Source organism: Artemia sp. Qi Xiang Cuo, chromosome 2 (assembly GCF_049724085.1).
Source record: "Artemia sp. Qi Xiang Cuo chromosome 2, ASM4972408v1, whole genome shotgun sequence".
Taxonomy (NCBI): Eukaryota; Metazoa; Arthropoda; class Branchiopoda; order Anostraca; family Artemiidae; genus Artemia; species Artemia sp. Qi Xiang Cuo.
This window is the reverse complement of record NC_142795.1, coordinates 54,595,163-54,618,828: the sequence shown is the minus strand read 5'-3', so window position 1 is coordinate 54,618,828 and position 23,666 is coordinate 54,595,163. Positions and strand designations below refer to the sequence as shown.

The 23,666-nt window shown below is 36.1% G+C and overlaps 1 protein-coding gene and 1 long non-coding RNA gene across 2 annotated transcripts in view; one reads left to right on the top strand and one right to left on the bottom strand.

The window, feature by feature from the left end:
- Positions 1-23,666, bottom strand: part of LOC148955377 (neuropeptides capa receptor-like) — a 195,910-nt gene that overhangs the window by 122,353 nt on the left and 49,891 nt on the right. The gene's annotated exons all lie outside the window — the stretch shown is intronic.
- LOC148955378 (uncharacterized) lies at positions 2,782-19,511 on the top strand. The gene is made up of 3 exons (XR_016143721.1): positions 2,782-2,897; positions 12,037-12,224; positions 18,805-19,511. It is a non-coding gene; the product is annotated as an uncharacterized LOC148955378 (long non-coding RNA).

Here is a 23,666-nt window from a genome sequence, read left to right as displayed (position 1 = left end):
CATTCACGTCTTAGGAGACAAAAGTTCTTTATTTAAAAGCAATTTCGCGGAACGGAGAATAAGATGGCGAATCCAGGCTATAACGAAAAATTAGCAATTTAGGTTATCAACTCAAGTCTCTTTAATTCTACTGAGTCAGTTGACAAAAAAGAAAAAAAAAGCAAACTCAATATGTTGAATCAGAAAAGGCAATTAGAGAAATACGACCCTCTCTTTTAACTGACACCGAATGTTCTGATCGGGAGCGCAAATAACTTACAATGCAAATGGGTTTCCCAGAGGCTTTGATTCTTCCTTAACTCTCTGAGGTTCCTCTCTTCTTTACCATGTAATTACATAAAATCAACAATTTTCTTAGAATTTTCCATCTCCAATACAAACATTAAGCTTGTAAAGAAAAAAAATAACAAGGGGGAAGGTTTAAGAAGGTTTGAATATAGAATCTTGGGCAGAAACAAGCACTGAACAAGACTCTGGTGGCGCATTCAAAATTCCTTGCGCCAATGGCAAAAAGGGCGTGTCTGCAGAAATATGAAAAAAATAAAGACTGGGTATATTTTTATTTTGGGGAGCTTTTTTGAGCATTTTGTCTGGTAGAATATTTCTCCATGACTGCAATTTCAGATCCAATTCCACTAATGAGGGATTTCAAGAGTAGAGGGGGAGTATTGTCTCTATACTCTTCTTTTCACATTTACCTTGCCTTAATTTGCGCTTGTAAGCATTAAGAATTTACGAATTCTTCAACGGATCGACATTGCGTGAAAGCTATGCTCTGTGCAATACAAAGTATTCTTGCAAGTTCTCAACCCTCCCCCACCCCAAAACCTCCACTGTGACCAAGATCTTTCCACGCTTGGACACCCTCTTTGCGCTACACTTATGCACCTGGCAGATATTTTACGGGGGCGCTACCTAGCAATATGATCTCATTAGATGAACGTGGTGTATGCTGTTATGCTCAGGTATATATCTTGGGGTGAGTCTCATAGGGTGGGATTCCTCCTCCCTCGCGTTCTTTGTAATGTCTGTCCCACAGTGAAAGTGGTTTTTTATGAAAAGATTTTGGAAAGAGAGGGGTTTGGACGTTTTGTAAAGTTCGTCAAATACACCCTTCAAAGCCCTATATAGGATAGATAGAATAAAGATTGAAACCTGTCTCCTCTATCCACCAGAACAAATCCATTGATTTGCAGTCCATAGAAGGCGGTCACATCATCAGAAGGGTATTGGCAAACGATTATGTTTATACGTTAATACAAGGGTCAGGGCCGAATTTAAATCTTCGGCACCCTTAGGCCCAAGTAATTCTTTTTTTGGGGGCAACAGAAAGATTTACGGGAATATCCCCGAAAATTCGGAGATAATGGAAATCCTGAACAGATGGCAACTAATGTGTGATGAGCCAAAAGCAATGCAAGAGAGAGTTGATACCGAGCTCTCAGCTGCCATTCTTGGGAATCGGCTACGGAATTCCTGCGTTGCTTTAAAATCTCTTTTCTGTGAATAGGCAGCACAGCAGCAAAGTGCACCTGGCACTTTGACGATAAATCATAACAGTCCAGTTTCGGGTCCTAGGCTCGGGTCTAGTGGGTCTGTGTATAAATCCTGGCCTTACAGGGGTAAATTTATTTTTCAGGAAAACTAACTTGTGGGATTCTAATAGAACATATTGTGTTGAAATTAAAAATACATCTCTCATCCAGAGAAAACACAGAACTTCTCAATGCTGAATGATATTTAAGCGAAACTGTTGGACAGTGCTTTGTTTGGTGGTCTTTATGATTTATTGTCTTTTTGTCAGGAAGCCTGTTTAGTAAATATCGGTAGAAAATGAATAGTTTAAAAAAAAAAATAAAAAAAAATTGACGGGGAATTTTTAAAAATTGAAAATACATGAACGACAACACAACTAAATCTAGAAAAAATTACACAAAAAGGTTTTTTCCTGTGTTGATCATGGTATGGGAGAATTGCATTGCTGAGGGGAGAGGGTAAATCTTCAAAGGATGAGGGGTACGTTTGACAGTGTTTTAGTGTCTAAGATTCGCTTCACTGATCGAAGCTTGGTCCCTTGTTACTGGTTTAAATAGGAAAAATAATGGTATAAATCGAAGAATAATTATTTAAATAGAAGAATATTGTTTAAATTGAAGAATAATCATTCAAATTGAAAAATTTTTGTACAAGTTGAAGAATAATTGTATAAATTCTAGAATAATGGTTAAATGAAATACCGAATTGTGCCCGTACCCCCTCTGATACTTCCCGAGCATGTATGTGTTGGCGGAAAATTAGGAATTTGGCTTCCTGTTTGAACAGGATTCATGCAAGAATTTTCATTCTATATGATTGAAGGGACAATCTTTATAAGAACCTGTTAAGATCAATTTGAAACTCATGGGACAAGAATTCTGGACCAATTCAACGAGGGGAGTGACATTCAGGATCATATACTACTTTCTAGCCTGGCATACCTTCCGTATCAAAGTACAATGTCTGACTAAAATTTGTTGGGCACAGTTACAGTCTAGACGTTTTCCCCGAGAAGTTTTAAATGGCGCGGGTTTTAAAATCGAAGCACTACTAGGCCTAAAAGTTTCAAAAGTTGGGGACTCCCTGAACTACTAAAGTCGGAAGCATGTTTGCGCCTGGACTGCCTAAAGGTCAGTGATTAATCATTCTTGCGGAAAATATTCTTGACACTATGCACAATCCTACTGAATTTTAAGTGAATCTTAAATTTTTCTACTTTTTAGTCATTTCTCTGGCAAGCTACCAGGTTAATTACCAATCTGAAGTGATCATTCCCAAGTAAATCAATCCAGAAATTTTGAAGCACAACGGTCCTAGACTATAGGGGGCTTGATGGATCTGCAGCCTCACTATTGTTTGTAGTAAACTATGTTCATTTTATGTTTGAACTGATTATTTGTTTTAATTTGTATTTGGTTCAGGTTTTGTTTATTGATTCCTAGTACTTTCTGTTCGTTTTCAATTTAAATTATATTATTTTATTTTTTTTATTTTTGTTTTTTTTATTTTTTCGCTGTTTATTTTTTGGAAAATGTCTTTTTTTAGTTGATATTTGAAGAAATTCAGCATTTATATAATAAATAAGTAATATGCAAAAGAAAGACGTTGGACAGCTTTCAAAAGTCAGGATGAACAAGAAAAGATTTCTGCTGTTCCCTCTCCCTGAAAGACCATAAACACAACAGAATTCCAGTATTTTACATTACTAAGAAAAACTGACACTTTTTTGATGAAATAATTTTTTTTAAACACAAAACCAGCCCTTCAAAAGCAGGATGTTCTCTTAGGAGCAGAAAATTCCTTAAGAATTCTGCAGAAATACAAGGTTAATTTAGAAGTCTTTCAATAGCCTCTTGCAGGCCATGATATTGATAACTTTGTGAATGCAGTTAAAATTTTCTAAAAACCTCAAGCAAGCTCAGTTTTCAGTAAAGAGCTAGATTTTAGAGTTCATCAAATATTTAAAAATGTTATGGGTAAGTTCATTTGAGCTAGTTTTGCAGGTATATCTTGGGTAATCTGCGAATTGTTGTTCGATTTAAGTTTCAACTACGCTCTTTACTTCCATAAGAGAAATTTGTTTTTCAACTAATTATCGTCAAAGATGTCTTTAATTTTATTGCACATGACATAAATTTTCGTTGAAATGATTTAAGCATAAAAGCTTTACTTTTATTTCTAATGCTTGTCTATATGTTTTTTGTTTTTTTTTATTCCATGTGCTCGATGGTTAGAACAAATGTGTAAACATAAATACGAGTCAAGCTCAAGCAGGGTCCCATTTCCTTAGTTTCGCCTTAATTGAAACTGCATTTCAATCAGTTCTCGTTTCCGGAACTTGATTAATAAGAATTATTTCCACAATTTGCCGGACAAACAATCTTAGAGGAATTCTCCTTTTGTTTTCTCCTCGTTTATCTCCATAGCTTATATACTATATCTATTAAACCAGAAAAGTATTTATGCCCATCATTACAACAGAGGACAAACGTAAGGCACATAAGACTCGAGTTTTGATACTTTGATGGACAAGAATTAGAAAATTCGGCCATGGTCCTTCCGACTATTCCTATGGGGGTTTAATTACTTTAAATTTAGTCAGAACCCTATACAAAAAAAGCAAGTATTTGTCGATCACGTAGATTTTTTTAAAGTCTGTTCAATGGAACCAACTTTTCCCCATATCATTTTGAGGGCGGTTTTCACCCAAAATAAATTGCTCCTTAAAACGTTTCCTTACTTATTTGTTTCCTTTTATAGTGAAAAATCAAAGGACGTTGTATTATTTTGAGTGGTTCTTTTTCCAGTAAAGATAAAACTACATTCTTAAAATTTAAAAATGATACTGAACCGTTCAGAGTGATGAAAAGTAAATAAAGAGCTCATTAGGCTACAAGAAGACTCTAAGAAATTGAATTTTGAGAACAATAAATAAATCAAATAATCTGCTTTTCACTCTGATTTAAAATATGTGAAATGCATACATACTTTCATACTTTAAAAGTTAGCCATCAAAAGTATTAGCAATACCAAATTTGGGTACTTTTTAAAATGCGATTAACGCAACCAATAAGGAGGCCGGTCTTGACGGAAATTACTCTATTATATAATAATAATAATAATACATTGAAAACCCGTCGTATACAATAAATGTACAATGATAGAGTATACAAAAATCCGAAAAGAGGAAACAAAAAGAAAATATACTAAAAAATAACAACAAAAGAACAACTTCTTAAATAGTATACAAAATAGTACGAAAAGAGGAAACAGAAAGATAACATACTCAAAGATTACAACAGAAACAACAACTTCTTCGAAAATAACAACAAGAACAACAACTTCTGAAAGCAGAAAAAAAAGAAAAAAAAGGGAAAAAAGAAGGAAAATTAAACAAGCAGACTTGCCCACTCATGCTGTAAAATTGCTGGTTTTATTTTTTGCCGGCTAATAAGTGTCTCAACAGCTAGATTTGGGTCCGCTAGATTGTAGCGCCGAATCAGAAAACTTTTTTTTGTCCAAGGTGGCAATTTTAGTAGGTACTTTGCAAAACGGAAAAATAAAGAGCGTATTTTAGACTTTTCACGGTTTGCCAAGAATTTCCAGAAAGGGGTCACATATAATATATGTGGCAGAGCGGTAGCATTGTAAATACTTGCCAGTAATGGACGGCTAAATCTCAGAGTCGATTTAGCGATGAAAGCAGAGTAGCTGGAAATTCGCCATTCAAGATGTGAGTTCAGGAGGGAGCTGGTATGCTGTGATGAGTCACCTATTGGTAGCTTCAGATATACTATTTTATCAACTGGTTTTACTGAGCAATCACCTAGTGTGATATTAGTAGGAGGGTCATTCTTCCAATTCTAAAGCAGGACTTTCGACTCTTGGGAGTTAAATCTCAGACCGAATTTCTCGTAATTGGACTGCAGACATGAGAATATTTCTGAAAGGCGGTTAAGCGTCCGGCTGAGATTCAGCGTGTCATCAGCATAGCATACTAGAGAGATGTCAATGGAACTGAGAATGCATGATGAAGGACAGCTGTCTTGAGGCTCAATAATGTAGTTGTTGAAGAACTTGGGGGATAAAACTGCCCCCTGACGGGCCCCTTTACGGACTGGTATCAAAGCTGACCTTGGGGCTGGTGGAAGGCCTTTATCGGGAGGGAGCTTGAGTCGCACGCGAAGGCGAGAGTAAAGATCACGGAAAGCCCAGATGATATTTGAGTTCACTCCACTTTTAACTGAATTTAGCAACATAAGTGCGTGCATCAAAGAATTAATTACTCTCTGCCTGCGTATACCACTTATTTCTAGGACATTCCTTGACTTGTTTGAATTTTTGAGTTCCTTTGCAACGACACAAATCACTTCAAAATAAACAATGTTATGTAAGAAACTCAATGATCTTGGTGGACGGCAATACAGATTCTGAAACTCATCTACGAACAAAAGTTCAAATAACTTGCGAAGAGAAGTAGCAATCGTGATTGGACGGAAAGAGGAGCATTGCATGGTAACTTTTCCTTTTTTAGGAACTAGCGTAAGATCTCCAATTGAGAAAGTGGTTGGGACAATACCCTGATTGAGGATAATCTGCATCAGGAGAGTTACATGACTAATGAGAGCGGGCCCACCACTTTTTAGATGGAGTGCGCTGATCCCGTCAATCCCGACAGATTGTTTAGGTTTTAGGTGAGAGATGGCATTGCATACAGCTCCCTCTGCTACGACATAATCACCCTGAGGACAACTATCTAAGAAGTCGTCCAACTCAGCTTCATATCTTTCGTTGAGGGCTGGGTCAGGAGGCAAAAATTCTGACCCATAGTAAGCGTACCATTCAGAATCAGGGATAGCAGATGCGGACAAAGACTCAACGCTTTTAGAGTACAGAAAACGCCAAAGGAGAGAAAGATTAATTTTGACCCGTGTAGATTCGATATCAATCATCTTTTTTCTGTGAGCTTTTAGATCCTTCGCAAATTTTCTTTTTGTGAGCAGGCGGATTGAATTGACTACCCCCGAACGGGGTCGTCCACAAGAAATCCGAGGTTGAAGCCAAAATTAATACTTAGAATGGGTATCCACTAACTCTGGATTTTCAGACCAGCCATAAAGGGTAGGATGACGGGGTCTACTTAGAGGGACGGCAGCTTTTTCAGCACAGCGAAGGGCATGGCCAATCCTGCGCAATAAATATCGACTGATAGTTGTGTTTCCTCCTTTGAAAGAGCAGTTAATCTAGAGAGAAGATGGAAAGGGACAAAGATCTTACTAAGGACTCTGGCAGCTTCTTCTTGAAATAAAACAGGGTTAGTTTTACGCCAATCACGGCGAGACCTAGGAGGTGTTTTTGAAGTTGTTTGTGTTTATGTATCTGAGCTGTGGCAAGGAATCTTGGCTGAAAACTGTATTGGTAAGTGATCAGATAGTTGAAAATCAAGCACAACCTTGACAGGCGAAATCCTGAGATTTGCAGACGCAACGACGTGATCGAGATCTAATGTAGACATTAAGGTGTGTACGTTTGTAAAATTTAAATCTTTGCACTTGAGATCAAACTGGTCTCCAAAAATACTAAGCAACAACGTAGAACGTAAAGACCTAGATAAGAGCGGTTCATTCAAATCGGAAGTCAATTGAAGTCACCAACTAATATGCATTGAAGGCTTAAGGATCTAATACGGTTAATACACTGGCCGAGTTTATCACTAGAATAAATAAAAGCACGCTCCGAACGCTCATCATGGTAGTTTGTAGGCAAATATACATTAATAAAAACACAGCCCTCAACACGAATCGCCAGAAAATTATCATTGACTTCAAATACACTAGATCTTAGAGTCGAACGAACGAAAGTGGCAATACCACCGGAGGGTCGCCCTTTTCCACTTAGCTGCTTCGCTGAAACTGAATAAACCGATACTGAACTATTAAAACTAAGAATACTTTTACTGCGGCTTGTGATGAAATATTCTTGTAAACAGACAACTTCATTTTGCTCAAATACAACATCTAAGATCGGAATTTTATTCGCGAACGAGCCATTAATGTTCCACGATAAACATTTAACTGCAGAAGCTTCAGATGTCATTTATTTTGTGGATTACTGTTTGAGGGACATTTTACACTGTAACACGTGTGACTGCCGATTTTGTATTCAACGCAGAATGTTGGCTGTCTGCACGGTTCATCTCGCGTAGAACGATATTCATTTGAGGCACATCTAGAGCATAAAGGTTCAGCCGTAAAACAGGGAAGCGAGGTGACCGATTTTGTGACAGTTATATCATCGTCTTGGCAAGAACTTAAACGGATCAGCAGGTAGACGTTCGTAGCCGATAATCACCGAAACAACTCAGAAATTGTTGGAGCTCACTGATAGTGTCAAAATACACTTTGAAAGAACGGGATTTTCCACATTGTTCAGTCTTCGTACTATTCGGGATTAGATTTTTTAGTCCGTCACAGTTTATATCCTCAGGGACATTTCGAAGCACAGCTATGTGCAGGGGTTCTCGAACAGCAATTTTGAGATCGGGCTTGGAAGGTTTCACTTTCTCAGCGATTTTCGCTGCTGCAGCTTTCGACCTGACCACAAGCTTCCATTCGTTTGCAGATTTTCGAAGTTCGCTAATGTCATTAGCATTTTCACAGAAACTGTCTATCTGTCTATGAAAGCTTTCCGGTCATTTGGGCCATTGAGCTCCTTGGGGGAATTTTTCAAGACAACAGAATAGGTAGAATCTTTGGGCTTGGACGTTTCAGGTGCACTATGACTGCTTGGGAAAATACTGACGGCTGGAGCGGACTGGGTAGCTAAAAAATTATCAAGCTTCCGAGAGAATTCATTTACTTTGGCAGTAACTGTTGCATTCACCGCACCTCCGATGACCGGAACCGAGCAGGGGTTAAAGATGACAAATTTTGGCATGCTCACATTACTTTTCGCAGCTGCAACTAGAAGTTTGCACATTTCAATGATATTGTCTTCATCTTTAGAGTAGGTCACAAGACGATTCGTAATATTCACCTCAGTATAAAGGTTTCGCTTTGCATTTATAACATTTTCGTGTGCATAGACAACAACACTCGCTTTTACTATACAGTCCAATTTTATTCCATCTGTAAGGGCTGTCGTAACACAATTCAGTAACGGATTCAAAATAATTTTTTCACTTTCAGCCATCGTAGGTCCAAGCGTAATCAAATCTAAATGTAAAGTCACCAAACAAAGACTTACCCGCAAGGTTTTTTTTTTAAGTCCCCCCACTTTCGAATAAACGGCTTCTAATTATCCAAATGAAATAATTCAATCCAAATGAAATAGTACAAATAGTTCAATTAAACAGCCTGACAGTCAATATAACCAAAAACCGGTTTTTTCAGCAGATAATCCTCTCAGAAAATAAGAGGTGTTAACATGTCCAGGAACCCTAAAGCGGACTTTTTCTGCTCCTATCGACAAAACTGCAAATTTTGTCGCGAGAAGGGTTTATTTCATCCTAAAGATATTTTCCTGGAAATTATGGACACGAACACATTTTATTGTATTCACAGGGACGATTGTTTCGAGCCCGTAGTCTTAAAACATCGAAAAATGGCCTATTCAAACTAAAGTGCAATTCTAGTGCCTATTTAAAGTAATGAAAGAGTTCGCACTGCAGCAACGTGAGGCTTCCTGACATTTTCTGCCAAAAAAGACTACTTTTGGCTCCACTAGCACAGAATTACTCTCAACTCAAAATTCTGAGATGGCCACTCATTTTAGAACTATCGAAAAGCTATTTAAAGGTGCTTAGGCTCGCAGTTTCAGAGGCTATACTACCAGGCAGAGGTTTATTCATGCATGAAAAAATATGAACAAAATACGGTCTGGGCTACCATTACTTCTATGGTTCCAATCGGTCAATTCCTTTCGCCCTTTCAATCAGTTTAAGGAATATTCGTCAAAAAATAGAATAGAATCTATATATTGTTTGCCAAACAAAATAGTACAGAAGCACTGATGTTCGTTCAGTTTTTAATCTTTAACTTAATACAATAAACTCCCACCTCATTTTTACACATAAATTTCTCCATTCGCTACGACGCCAAGCCAAGAGTGAGCAAATTCATATTATAATCAGTCGTAATGATGTTTTTCTTTTCGAATTTAGTATTTACACATTTCATACGTTTGATAGTATACTCTGGCGGCACCCATGTTTCTGGAAAGAATTAGCATAATCTTTAGGTCTATTAGTGAAGTCTTAAAGTCTCATTTAAATATTCTTCTGGATATTTATGTCCATTCACTGGGACAATTTATCTTCAAACATTTCGTGGTAATAAATTGTAAGGAATGTCAATAGCAACAAACGCTCTAAAAAGGGAGTTTTTTTTGGGTTTTTATGGTGCTTCCAAATTTATAAATTCATCAAGCTTAAAACCACCCACCAAAAGTTACGAGAGTGATAAAATCTGCCTGATTTTCAAAAAAGGGGGGAAACACCCCAAAAAGGCGATTGACATTGATGAATATTACATCACCAAATTCGACATATCAGAGAGCCCTATACAGGGGTTTCAAGTCCCTAACTACAAAACTGTGAAATTTTGCATTTTTTCCAAGAAGACTGTTCGCGGATGCGTTCTGTTTATTTTTCAGGGATGGTCAATCAAACCATCCGGTTCTAGAATATCTGGAGAAGTCTCATTAGAAAGGGACTTTAAATTTCTAGTGGCATTTTCAGTTATCAAAAAATAATACCACAGTAAAGTAGCCTTTTCTGGCATTTTGAAACGTAAAACAACAATTTTGGCCCAATGGTTCCCAAAATACCACCAAATGAAAATTCAAATTGGTGGAGGGAATGTGCTTGAAGCCTCAAAAAGCACGTTTTTATGACAAAACATTCTAACTCTCTGTAAGACTTATGGTAAATACAGAAGAAGGTCTGGGGAAAAGGGTTGTAGAAATTAATCTCTAGTCCACCTTGATTTCAGGGGAAAATTTTGAACTATGCCTATTATATGACTGTTGCATCGTGATACCCTCTTACTGCAGACACTTTTTTCCAGTGAAAAACCAATAGATTAAATTTATTTGCTTACTGGCACAATCAGTGGAGTGGTGGAGAGGTAAATCATGAGCACCGCCAGGAAATCTCTCGGGGGTGGGGACTAGTACCGTCAGAAGCATTTTTTTTTATCGAGATTATTTTTCAGTTTTTATTCATATCTATTGTTTAATGTTTTCTTGTTTCTCGGGGGCGTTGCCCCATCTCCCCCTGCCGGGTTCCATGGATAATATCTCTATAAAAAGGATTTGTTCAAAGAACTCGCCTTGAAACCCGTAAAAATTATGATCATATGGTTAATTTTGGATTTTCCAAATTCCCACTCCTAATAAAATATTTGAAGGGGCGTGTTTGTTTCAGGGCTGATTACCATGTTCGAGGCATTGTTATAAAAATATTAAACTTGAAGATAAGAAAATATGGGTTGAAGGAGGGGGTAGTAGGGTCCTTCATATTTAAGAGAATGTTGGATCAAACACCTCACAGTAATAAACTGTAAGTAAAGAGACGTCAATAGAAGCCGAGACTGTAAGCAACGAAATTTTGTTTATATAAATTTGGTTATATGCAACAACAAAATCTATTATTAATGCTCATTTTCAATATGCTTAATGTGTTAATTTTAAAGCTGCGCATCATTGCTATTAGCATATAAAAAATTTACATTTTTTAGAAAAAGGAATTAAACTCCCGTAAAAAAGGGTGCGATCTTGACGAAAATCTGTAATGCAATTCATCATATATGATAGTCCTATCTGCGAAATGTGAGATTTCTATTTTTTCTTATAAGTTGAAGGAATATTAGAGATATTAAGGATTTGACCTCCGATCTCCCTTTATTAGGAAGAATGTACATAGATACACTTATATATGCATTTTTCCTCCAGAGAAGTTGGATTGAAGTTCCAGTCGATCTGTAATAACAAGAAGCATATATAGCCATAGTAAACTATAGCGTAAAGAGCGGGAGCTCAGTAAGGGGTCAGTTCCCTTGCAAACGGAGTAATTTCAGTTCATTTTAAGTTTTAATGTTGTTTTTTACTTTCATTGATAAACCTTTTTTTTAAATACAGCCATAGTATCGAACACAATACCATTATGGCAAAACACTACCTTTAAGTTTTCTGGGAAGAAACTACAATTTTACCTTTCTTATATATTTAGTTGAGTACTCTGCATGCCGGCCCATTTTCTGTTCTACTAACACTTTTTTTTCTATATGAAGTAAAACATTTACCAATGAATAAATAAGTGAGACCCAAAAACGACCAGACAGTACAAAAACCAATCAAGATAAAACAAACAGAAATTACCACAAATAGGAGTGGGACTAATGCCCCCTAAGCCTTCTACACGTAAAAGCATTTATTTTAGGTGGATAGAGGGGATGTCAATCAATAAGATTGAAAATCTGCATAATTTTTGTCCTTATATAGGGCTGAAGACAACCTGCCGCCACCCTGCTACCACCTTCAATAGAGACGAATATGAGTCAACCATTTCAAACAGTTCGTGGTAACGAACTGTAAGTAAGGAGCGACGAGGCTCAATAGTGACCAAAACTCTAAAATATGGATTTTGATATCGATAGATATATCAAAAGAATTATGCTGATTCCAAATATGTAAGTTTCATTAAATTTAATGTTACGCATCATAGGTTACGAGCCTGAGAAAATGTGCCTGATTTTCCAGAAAGGGTGAAACACCCTTTAAAAGTCAAAGAATCTTAATGAAAATCACACGGTCAGATTCAGCGTATCAGAGAACCTTGTTACAGAGCTTTCAATCTCCTATCTGCAAAAATGCGGAATTTTCTATTTTTGCTGGAAAAAAGATCACGGATGTGTGCTTATTTCCCCCCCCCCAGGGGTGATCGTATCGACCCAGTGGTCCTAGAATATCCAGAGAGGGCTCATTCAAACAGAAATGAAAAGTTCTAGAACTCTTTTTAAACAACCAACAAGATTGGAGGGCAACTAGGCGCCCTCCCCACCCCTTTTTCCCAAAATCATCCGATCAAAATTTTGAGATAGCTATTTTGTTCATCATAGTTGAAAGGCCCAATAAAGCCAGGGACACAAAGTTTTTTCACTTTTCCAGGCTGCCTAAGACCCCCCTCCCCACACACTTGAAATGAAATGTATGATTGGCCCCGAGACTGATCGTGAAAGTGTCGAGGTATTTGGATACCCAGTACCAAGCATACCCTTTCTTCCATTATAAAATCTATGTGTAAACATTTGGGTAGCCTGCATAATTTGTGGTCCTTGTCAAAGCGGCTGTAAAGGTCATTTCTATACCCAGAGAATCACTTGTAGAGTCTTTCGACAATTTTGAACCAAATGGTTGTGTCAAAACTTTGGTCATAAGTCTTTAGGGTTGCAGCGGGGTGAGCTCGCTCAAAATACAACTAAACAGGAACAAAAAAAGCTTTTCTCCGATCTTGTAGATACATGTTGGATAAACTAAGAAACAATAATTTGTTTCTTTTTAAGTTTTAACTTTGCTCTTTACTTCCATAAGAAAAAAAATTATTGATTTTAGATACGGCTTTAAATCTCTTGGCTCTTAAACGTGCCGAACGTGACAGCGTAATTGTATTCCAGATCTCTTTGGAGGCGTTTTCCATTCGTCCTAAAATTATGCATATTTTTTTTTTGTTAATAACTTTCTATGGGTAACTTCAAAATCATTGGATTTAAACTTGAAATTATCATGGAAAGAAGAATCCTTCAATAAATACATGGTTAATTTTTAGTGTGTTATTTTTTTAGTTTCGATTACTATTTATAGGAGTAGCTCTTTACTAACAGTTCATCATTAAACTGCTTGGTAACAATCCTCCCATATTGATTCAGACAAAGTTATGTTCATTCCACTTTCTGAAGGCCTTATAATTGATAAACTTGGATTCAATACTACTACTAGTATTCACAGCTCATTGCAGCATCAAGCCACCTGAGACCAACCCAGCTACTCACCCTCCTCTTCCACCACACTCAGGTCAAAGTTTTACTCTTTACCCCTCCCAAGAAGTTCCAGTTTCCTTTAAATCCTTCTCTGTGACTTCTTCCCACCCCATTCAGGGAAGAACTGTTTTTCCTTTGGCCCCTGATTAATGGGAAAAAAAACAATCCTCGCCAACCTGCCATCTTTCATCGTAAAACGTGTCCTAGTCATCTCGATCTTTCCTTCATTATAGCCCCAGAATGCCCCAGAACGTGGGATAGAATAACATTTTTCGTACAGCTTGTTGTTTGGCATAGGGCCAGTCAACCGGGTACCTACAACTATCCGTAGACAATTCATCTGGAAAATATTTAGCAAATGTCCCTCTGGCTTTCAAATCGCCCAAGTTTAAGAGCCATACTTGAGCACTGGTATTACCGTAGCTTCCAATATTGTGATCTTGGTTTACAGACTTGCCTTCCTATCCTTCTAGATCCTTTTCAACTGTGAAAAGACCCTGGGCCTTGTCTATTCTGTTTTTTTTTCATTTCTTTATTGTTTCCACTATCTTTACTAACAATTGAAGTGATGCTATTCACTTGATCGATCTTTTTGTTACCAAACATTACTTCTTCACATGCATTTATTCCTAATCGAAGTGACTTGGTTTTCTTATGATTAATTTTCAGACCTTTTCTTGTACCCTGAATACTTAAAACCTCCAAAAGCTCATGCATTTTGCTAACATTTTTATCCATGACACTCATGTTATCTGCATAATCTAAGACTAGGACAGTTTCACTTGCCCATTTGATTCGATACTCTCCCATGGCCTTTCACATGGTCCTTAGTACAAAGTCCATGAAAATAACCCATATAAACGGGGTTACTTCTGATCAACACCAAACCAACTATTATCTCATTTCCTACCTTAACCGCCGCAATATTGTTCTCGTTTATAGCACTAATCACTTTAATATACTTATTTGGTATCATGGTTGCAGCAATAGGTGCAATCTAGCAAAGAACTAACCACGGTTCATAGTAATCAGAACTTTAAAAACGCGCTTTAAAAACAATTGGCTAATGAGAATGTCATTTGTTGCTAATTTAGGAATGCTGACAATATCTCAATTCAACTAAATAGACAATGTTAATTTGAAAACTAATTTATGGAAATTTCGAATAATAGCCTGAAAATCCTGGAAAAGGGCGTCAAATTGAAACAAAAAGTACACCATTCAAATTGCAACTGCCGACAACACAACACAGGAAACATATAGCCCCCTCGCTCGAATATCAAGGAAAACCACCTTTTTACATGAGTAGCATTGATTTGTTCTCTTTCTTGCTTTTTTTTAACATACAAGAATAGGATCTTCACTATAGATGTTCTATCTCTTGATTTAAATGCTTGTTAATAAGCTACGAAATTAACGACTAACGGGGCCTGATGATTCAGACACATCTCAATTATTAATCTAAGAGTGAAAAATTGGTCGACGTATCCTCCCCCCTATTTGCACCGCACTGTTCTTTTATTAAAACTTTAGATACAGCATCTCTTAGTTTAATAAGTATCTTTTTGCCAAGTAATTTGCTCACTACAGAAACCAAGCTAATACCTCTGTAGTTACCACACTCAATCTTATCACTTTTCTTGTAAAGGGGTTTAGTTAAAGTTTTATAGAAATCAATATTAAATGCACAAATCTACTTTAAAAGTATCGTGACTTCCAGATTAAATAATTATACCACAATTCTTTTTAAATAACTATTTTATTTGAAACACCTCTAAATCATCGACTAACATCGCAGTAAAATTCAAGAAACCAATAATAGTGTAATAAGAAAAATAAACCAACAATGTCAATTTTTGGGTTTTGTTTTGTAATATCGTTTGAAAAGGTATGGTTAAAAGTATTTTTTCTCACTGTTTTAACAATTCAAGCTTAGGGACCAGCTCGAATTCCAGTTGTAAAAGAGCTTAAAGATTTGTTTTATTATTAACTTCATATAATCAATATAACTTAATTCATATACGAATCAAGTGATTGTGTGTTGTCTTGGAGTCAAAACACATTGAGAAGTCGTCAGAAAACCCTAATAAATTCTTCGCATATATTGTTATACCAGTATTTTTGATGGATTTGATATTTTCTCATTAGAAGGACATTGTACACGTTAGAATGTTAAATCCATCATCCATTAAAGTAGCGTCATTTGTAGAAAGCATTGCCAGCACATCAGATCGTGTTATTTTTACTATTACATAAAGATAACAATATCATTAGGAAGAATCTAAGAATGTGAATCTTCCGTGACAAACTAAAGTTTGATACTGTATAATGTTAACGTTGATATATAGAATTTCAACAAATTCGTGTATTGATGTGAATTATCAGCAATAGGTTTATCCAATGTTTCCCAATAAGAGCCTTACTGACAGCCAGTTTGTACACAGAAGTTTAGTTGTATAGTTTTCATTTCACAACCTTCAATCCTCATCTTAAAATCAATTTACTCAATAAACGTTTACTTTTTCATTCATTTTTTTTTTATCAAAATATTCTCTTATTGTATGAAGCTAAATCTTTCAGTGGTACTGGTGCATTATATGTAACACAGCGCTATAGACTGTACAAGGAAAAACCAGATAAACGGGTTTTGCAATCCAATAACGGCTTGCAAAGCACAATATTTTTAAACTGTTGTTTAAAATACAATATTTAAACTGTTGTTTTTTGTAGTTTAGGGGAGGGGGAGGGAAGGTACCTAGGTCAGGTTACGTATTTAATATATGCTATGCTGTACCCCCCCCCCCTTATGTGCAAATATATAGCCCAAATTTGTTTCTAAATTATTATATTTTCATCCTATTTTATTTTATTTCATTACCATTAACCAAACTTGTCTTCTTTCGTGTATAGCGCTGTGTTATATATAATGCACCCGTACCCTTTCAGTTACCCACCGTCTCTTTTTTGTCATAATTTATCCCGTTTTTTCTACATTTGATTACTCTATATTTAAATAATTGTAGTCTAGGCTTAATCATAGGGGTATATATAGAATGAACTTCATCGTTTATATATTTCATCAAAAAAAATAAATGATTTCTATGCTGGTTACTTTTTTCTGAAAACACTACTGTAAATGATTCTGACTTCAGAGAAAATTGTCTGTTCTGTTTCACGATCCCCATACTCGAAAAATTTTCACCGATCACAATCATGGGCAGCGCAGTAGCGCTGCCTAAGTAAAGAACGATGTTGGCCAATGTACAGGTATCATTTATTATAATTATGTTTTTCCTTTAGACCAGGGCACTTCGTATCGAAGGAGTTGTCTTAGAAGCTTCAAAAAGGGTTCATTCGATTGAAAATTGGAGTGGCTTGTGCCCTTTTTAAATTGTCGAAAGTGATTGGAAGAAAACTAACACCCCTTCCACGCCCATCATTTCCCCAAAGACGTCCAATCAAAATTTTGAAATAGCCATTTTGTTCAGCGTAGTTGATTTCCAAATAGAAACTATGTTTTTGAGGAGGACACTCCCCCAGAGCCCACAGGGCAAGGGTTGTAACTTATGCCCTGGGTGCATATAAGGTTTTTATATAAAGTTTTGCCGTAGAAACTTCAAAACAGGCTCATTCGATTCGAAATTCAAAGTGTTAGTGCCCTTTTTAATAGTCGAAAGTGATTGGAGGGCAACTAACCCTCCTCTCACGCCCACCTTTTCCCCAAACATATCCAATCAAAATTTTGAGATAGCCATTTTGTTCACCGTAGTTGAGAGTTCTGGAAATTAGGTCTTTGAGGATGACGACTCCCCCCCCCCCCACATCCCTCAGGGAAAGGGTTGTAAGTTATGCCCGGGGGGTACATAAGGTTTTTTTAGAAATTGTTGTCGCAGAAACTTCAAAAAAGGATGATATGCTTGGAAATTGAAATGGTCAGTGCCCTTTTTAATAGTCGAAAGTGATTGGAAGGCAACTAATGCCCCTTCCAAGCCCACCATTTATCCAAACACATTCAATTAAAATTTTGAGATAGCCATTGTTCAAAGTAGTTGGAAGGTCCAGAAATTATATCTTTGAGGATGAAACGTCCCCCACAGCCCTCAGGGCAAGGGTCGTAAGTTATGCCCTGGGGGCATAAAAGGTTTTTATTGAAAGCTTTGTCGTAGAAATTTAAAAAAGGGCTCATTTGATTGGAAATTCAAAGGGATAGTGTCCTTTTTAATAGTTGGAAGTGATTTGAGGGCAAGTAACCCCCCTCTCACGCCCACTTTTTCCCCAAACACATCAATCAAAATTTTTAGATAACCGTTTTGTTCAACGTATTTAAAAGTTTTGGAAATAAGATCTTTGAGGAGGATAAACCCCTCAGAGCCCTCGGGGCAAGGGTTGTAAGTTATGCCCTGGGGGCATATAAGGTTTTTATAGGTAGTGATGTTGTAGAAACTTGAAAAAGGGCTCATTCGATTGGAAAATAGAAGGGCTTGTGCCCTTTTTAATAGTCAGAAGTGATTGGAGGATAACTAGCACCCCTCTCAAACCCCTATGCCTTCCCAAGGCCAGAACATAACTTGCACTTTACTGAAAAAATGTAAATGTTTTTACTTTTATAACTTTAATAAATCAAATAATATTAAAATTTTGATTACTAAATATCAGTATATGCATATTATACTGATAATGCACATTCATTTGTATTTTTTTCATTGGGGTTTTGAGCCCTACCCATGTTAATTTATTCTCGTTTTGAGTTTGACTCGGTTATTTATTGTAATTTCTGTTCCTATTCGGTTTCATTTATTTATCGATGCTGATTTGTGGTAGTTTCACGCTTGGTATATTATTTGATTTTATTTTTGCTCATTTTTGGTTTAATGGAGTTTTTTACTTTTCTTTGAAAAACTTATTTTGTGGAAATAGTCTTTTTAATTAATACTAAAAGAAAACGAAAGCATTACGATCGTCTTTTTCCAGAATCTAGCATCTGCATTAACACGTTTTCGAGAAAATTCCAAACTAGTAGTTTTCCATTTTCGAAACAGGCGAAATAGATGAAGATGCAGGATGGTGTCAGTCTGCTTTCCGAGGTCTAGTTTTTTTCTCTTCTTCGCCATCCTGGTTTCTGTGGGACGTAGATACTAGGTTTATGATTCTAGCATCTCCCTACTGGATTTTGGCCGCAGAAAATCGAAAAAATTTGTTTTTACTCTGTTTACTCAAAATTTATCGATTCTAGGTCGTACCTGAGATGGAGCAGAAGATAGAAAAGTTCTAACTGTGCCAATGGACCTGCCGTGTCAAGAGCAGAGGAGATCCATACTTGACTAAATTCAAATTTTAATGTTGATATTAGGGTTTGACATAGGAAACCAGAGTAGTGTCAATAAGAAAACCTAACTGTGCTGCTTCTCTAGGACAGAATGACTTAGATATTACCAGTACTCAGGGTCTCGAAAATAGAAACTGATCTAATTCGCTTCCAAACACAGTGTACGGTATGTTTAATAAGAACTATACCTCTGGTGCCAAAATTTGCGGAGTGTTGCAGCAACTGTGACCGATAAGCCACAGTTTTGGGGCAACATATGCAATCATATTTTCCAGATCATAAATGTGTATGCTCCAGTATCATGTTTGCAGAAGAGTCACGATTATTGTAAGCTGTTAATTGCAAGGCTAACATGTAAATAGTGAAGTTCTGAAGTGAAGTTCTCTGTGCATGAAGTAATTGTCAAACGTTGTATCAACATTTTTTTTGTTTTTATCTTTATTAAGACAGCGTACTGTTTACTGCGGTGGATTTCAGCGAAACTGTTCAATTTGTAAACTTTTATTTCTTACCGTACGGTTAATTTTTGTATATAGAAAAGTGTATGTCTTCTGGTTTACTTTTCATGGCATTAAACATCTAAAATAAAATAAACATCAAAATCCAAAATTTGAGAGAAAAAAAAAAAAAGCAGAAGTTTAGTTTTGAAATCAGGATTTCCAGTATTATTTTCCCAAAAATTTATGATGGATACAAAATTTTGTGTTAGTTTGTCAAAAAGGTAATACGAATTTTTATCAGTATTTAAAGTTATTTAATTTCTAAAACTTTAAGCTTTGAAACTAGGGTTTTTACTTAGACAAAATGTAGGGACCTCTCAGAATCAAAAGCTCAAAGTAGAAAAAGTCATAAAACAACGTCATTTCTGGAAAACCAATGTAAGCTTCAGTTCTTAGAAGATCAAGATCTGTCTATGGGCGTTGGAAAAGAATTCCACCTTGTCTAGAAAAAACGTTACCACTAAGATGTCAAGAAAATCAATTCACAATGACAACTTCAGTAATTACTTCTTAGAGTACAGCTCATTTTCGGATATAGAAGCGTGCATGTCTTCTAGATTACTTGTCATGGTATTAAATGTCTGCAATATAATAAACACCAAATTTGGTTTATGTTTTCCAAGAGATAATACAAATTCTGTCACTATTCAGAGTTAGTTGACTTCTAAAAAGTTTAGGTTCAAAGCCAGGACCTTTCACTTTTGATAAAATGAAGGAAATTCGCAAAAACAAAACTTCAAAATAGAAATAGTCAGAGAAGGAATTTTATTTCCGGAAAACCAGCGTAAACTCCAGTCCTTAGAAGACGCTATATATACGCGTTGGAAAAAAATCCCATTTGTCTAGAAAAAAATTACCACTAGGGTGTCAAGAAAATCTATTCGCGATGACAATTTTAGAAGTTATTTCTCAGAGACCAGTTCATTTTCAGATATAGAAGAGTGTGTGTCTTCTCGCTTATTTTTTAAGGTATTAAACGTCTAAAATATAATAAACATCAAAATGGAGAAATTTTAGAAAAAAACGGAGCTGTGTTCCAAAATCAAGAATAACGATATTTTTTCCAAAAATTTGTGAGATATTTAGAAATTTTGCTTAGATTTTCGAAGAGACAATAAAAAGGTCATCAGTATTCAAAGTTATTTGATTTCCAAAAAGTTTATCTTTGAAGCTAGGGCATTTTACTTAGATAAAATGAAGGGAATTCGCAAAACGAATACTTGAAAATAGAAAGCTCACGGAAGGATTTTTATTTTTGAAACACCAATGTCAATTCCAGCTCTTAGAAGATCAGGATCTGTCCATCCGTGTCGGAAATAAATTCTACTCTAACTAGAAAAGTTAACTCTAGAATATCAAAAACCTGATGCGTCATGTCAACTTTGGAAATTATTGCGAAGCGAACGGAGCAATTTAGTATATAAGAAAGTTCATGTCATCTTGCATACTTTTCACAGCATTACTTAATTAAAATGCAGGAGGTATCAAATCGAAATTTTAACGAACAACCCAAAAATCGGGATTTGTCATTCGTGATCGACTTTTCCAGGATTATTTCCAAGAAATCTAGAAGAGATATGGGTTTTCGGTCTCCGGCTTAGAGACATAATTTAATGTTCTGCAGGAGTACAACATAGAATCGTTCTGAAAAAGCTCACTTTCCCGGCTAGGATGATTTTATTTTGACACATGTGCAATATCGAGAAATAATAGGCTTTATTTTTTCGAAAAACTACTGGAAAATTTACAAATTGCACTAGAACTTCCTTGCCCCGTTTCACAATTGTCACCCCCAGGAAAAATACTGAGTTTGCATCTTTTACCATTTCGGAGCTACAGACCGCTATATAGTGTGTCAAGTAAAAGCCAAAGGAAAGCATATTGTTGTAACAAGAACCTAGTGAATCAGAGAGGGGAGACAAGAGCCACCCCCCCCCCTAAAAAAAGAGAAAAACATAGAGGTGTGCTAATAAATGGAAACGAATAAAGGAGAACACCCAGTATCACCGAATTCCAGAGCATTTGCTTGACCAAGGGCTACATTACTAATTCCCTGCGCAAACATTGAAGGCTCGAGCAGGAGATAAGGCAATTGAACTGTTGACAGCTTATTTTTTTACCGAGTCTTTGAAATTTCGTTGAAATTTCGCTAACCATGAGAGAAACAAAAAAAAGACAGCTGCAAAAGTAGAGTTTGGCTCCGCAGCGCAAAAAGAATAGGAAGATATTGGGTATGGATTTATACATTTTACAGAAATTAAATAAAAAAAACAAGTTTTTTAAACTGAAAGTAAGGAGCGACATTAAAACTTAAAACGAACAGAAATTATTCCGTATATGAAAGGGGCTGTCCCCTCCTCAACGCCTCGCTCTTTACGCTAAAGTTTTTTATTGTTTTAAAAAATAAAGTTGTGAGACAGAGTCAAACTTTAGCGTAAAGAGCGAGGCGTTGAGGAGGGGACAGCCCCTTTCATATACGGAATAATTTCTGTTCGTTTTAAGTTTTAATGTCGCTCCTTACTTTCAGTTTAAAAAACTTGTTTTTTTTATTTAATTTCTGATCGTTTTTTAGTTAATGCAGCTTTTATTTGTATAAAAATTTTACTTTTCTTTTGCTAAATGGATGTCTTTACAAATTAACTTACGTAACTAACTTCTATATTCGTATATTTTTCTTCTGGCAAAAAATACAAAGTTGCAGATTTTTGCAGATATGAGCTTGAAACCTATGTAATAGGGTTTTCTGATACGCTGAATCTGACGGTGTGATTTTCATTAAAATTCTTTCACTTGTAGGGGATGTTTCCCCCTCTTTAAAAAATCGAGTAAATTTTCTCAGGCTCGTAGCCTTTGATGAGTAATACTAAACTTAATAAAATTTATATATTTAGGATCAGCATTATAAACACATTCTTTTGATACATTTATTGACATCAAAATTTCGTTTTTAAAAGTTTCGATTACTATTGAGCCGTATCACTTGTTTTTTTATTGTTTTTTTTATTACGTATATGTTATTACTTATATGAAGGGGTTCTGCCCGTAGTCAATACCACGCTCTTTACGTTAAAAGTTAAAAAAAAATTTTATTAAAAAACCCCAGAATCACAAAGGCCGTTTAATTAGAATAGATAGATCTTTTGAAAGCACTAAAAAAAAACTGTAGCGTAAAGAGCGAGGTACTGACTTGGGGGAGAACCCCCTCACATGCGTTATAATTTCAGTTCGTTTTAAGTTCTAATATTCCTTCTTACATTTCAGTTGAAAAAACTTGTTTTTTTTTAATTAATTTCTGATCGTTTCTTAAATAATGCTTGGAAATCCGGCGCCCCCTTCATAGAAATGTCCCTTACCCCAAAGAAACATCCTCCACGAAAATATTCTCCAGAGTAACCCCCTCCTCTAGCCCCCCCCTCCAGAAAAAATCCTTCCTGAAAATGGTTTTATACTTCCCAATAACCAATAAATAATACTGGCAAGTCCGGCGTCCCCTTCATGGCAATTTCCCTTCCCCCATGAAAACTTCCTTCATGAACAGATCCTCCAATATAACCACCGACCCACCCATACCTACCCAAAACAGAAAAAAAACCACCTGAAAACATCTGTATAATTACCAATAACCAAAACAATATTTTAACATTTTGTAAATTTCATAACTTTTAGCCCTCCATCTTGGTACTTCGGGGGATTAAGTCATCCCAAAAGACATATTTATCATATTTTCGACCATGATGAATAAAATGGCTATCTCAAAATTTTGATCGGATGACTCTGAGGAAAAAATGAGTGTGGGAGGGGGCCTATTTGCCCTCCATTTTTTTGGTCACTTAAATTGTGCACTAGAACTTTTAATTTCCGTTCGAAAGAGCCCCCCCACGATATTCTATGACCACTGGGTCGATACGATCACCCATGGGGACAAAAAAACAAACAAAAAAAACAAACAAACAAACAAATAACCACGCATCCGTGATCTTTCTTCTGGAAAAAAATGTAAAAATCTACAGTTTTGTAGATAGGAGCTTGAAACCTCTACAGTAGGGTTCTCTGAGACGCTGAATATGATGGTGTGATTTTCATTAAGGTTCTATAACTTTTAGGGGGTCTTTCCCCCTTTTTTCGAAAATCAGCCAAATTTTCTCAGGTGCGTAACTTTTGATGGGTAGCACTAAACTTGATGAAAATTATATATTTGAAATCAGCATTGAAATCTGATTCTTTTGATGTATCTATTGGTATCAATAACCCGTTTTCTAGAGTTTCGGT